The sequence below is a fragment of the Salvelinus fontinalis genome, unplaced genomic scaffold (genome assembly GCF_029448725.1).
Source record: "Salvelinus fontinalis isolate EN_2023a unplaced genomic scaffold, ASM2944872v1 scaffold_0111, whole genome shotgun sequence".
NCBI classification, from domain to species: Eukaryota; Metazoa; Chordata; class Actinopteri; order Salmoniformes; family Salmonidae; genus Salvelinus; species Salvelinus fontinalis.
In genome coordinates this window covers 90,573-92,500 of record NW_026600320.1, presented here as the reverse complement: position 1 = coordinate 92,500, position 1,928 = coordinate 90,573, and positions in this window count along the sequence as shown.

Sequence of the window (1,928 nt, the reverse complement as noted above, 5' to 3'; positions counted from 1 at the left end):
GACAGAGAAGAGGAGTTACGGATTCTATAATTGACATTGCAAAACATTCCACAGTCGTCCTGGAGCAGAGCAGAGCGTTCCCCTAATCCCTATTCAGACCAGCCGTGTGGGAACAACATTCCCCTAATCCCTAGCCAGACCAGCCGTGTGGGAACAACATTCCCCTAATCCCTAGCCAGACCAGCCATGTGGGAACAACATTCCCCTAATCCCTAGCCAGACCAGCCGTGTGGGAACAACATTCCCCTAATCCCTAGCCAGACCAGCCATGTGGGAACAACATTCCCCTAATCCCTAGCCAGACCAGCCGTGTGGGAACACCATTCCCCTAATCCCTAGCCAGACCAGCCGTGTGGGAACACCATTCCCCTAATCCCTAGCCAGACCAGCCGTGTGGGAACAACATTCCCCTAATCCCTAGCCAGACCAGCCGTGTGGGAACAACATTCCCCTAATCCCTAGCCAGACCAGCCGTGTGGGAACAACATTCCCCTAATCCCTAGCCAGACCAGCCGTGTGGGAACAACATTCCCCTAATCCCTAGCCAGACCAGCCATGTGCTTCGTCATTAGTAGGAAACACAGGTTTTAGACATTAACTTCCCTTTTTAGGGACTTTGAGCACTTCTGGACCGGTTCCGACCAACCTTTTTGCGTACAGAGATCTCCATCAGTTTCTCCTTCTGTGAAAGCTCTGGAACTCCTCCTTCACACACCGCACTCTGCACTCTGCTGAGATGCAGTATCTGAAATCTGACACCTCATTTGCATAGGGAGTGACATGTCACATTTTGTGGCCTATCCAGACAAAGGAACTATCTCATATGACTGAGAAGCTCTCAGCTCTGCTGCATTTAAAAAAAAAAAGAAAGTGTAACCTTTATTGAACTAGGCAAGTCAGTTAAGAACAAATTCGTATTTTCAATGACGGCCTAGGAACAGCGGGTTAACTGCCTTGTTCAGGGGCAGGACGACAGATTTGTACCTTGTCAGCTCGGGGATTTGATCTTTCAACCTTTCGGTTCCTAGTCCAACGCTTTAACCACTAGGCTCCCCTGCCGTCCCTGCTACCGTAAGAAACAGGATAGTCTAGCGATAGCATCAGAAGCAGTCTTATCTCTCTGATGTTTTCACATCGATTCAGGACTCTCAACATGAACAAATACAAAAAAAATTTTTGTTGAATTTTAACAAGAACACAATTGCTTGGTCACAGAGGGACGAAATCACTTGGTGCTTTAAAGCTAAAGTTGTAACCAGTCAGCAGGTTGGCGTCTCTGTGGCGTTGCTACGGCGTCGCTGTGGCGTCTCTACGGCGTATCTGCGGCGTCGATGTGGCGTCTCTGTGGCGTCGCTACGGCGTATCTGCGGCGTCGATGTGGCGTCTCTGTGGCGTCTCTACGGCGTCTCTATGGCGTCTCTGCGTCGGTCAGAGGACGCTCTGTGGCGTCGCTGTGGCGTCTCTACGGCGTCTCTATGGCGTCTCTGCGTCGGTCAGAGGACGCTGGGCAGAAAATGATCTGTCGTCAGTTATAGGAAATGGTGCCAATATTGTACTGTTACTAAGTATGATTATTTTTGTTTTACAGTTATAGGAAATGTGAAATCTTAATAACCAGTCGTTTATAATGCGATTGTTGCTATATTTAGAAATAATATCAATATTTTTAAGTCCTATTTCCCTACTTTAACTGAATAGGGAGAAGAAAATCATAAATAATTTGTAATATTTGAATAACATTTGTACTGTGTACTTAAGCTGTTGTCATCAAAATGAGCTACACCATATCAATTTATAACTGCTTTGACCAGAAAGGAGAGTTCCTGACCTTTCTAGAACTATGCAGAGTTACTAGTTATTGTTTATGGCCATCTCATACTAAATAACTACTTCTGGGTTTGTCTATTTACCTACTGCTCTCAGGTCTA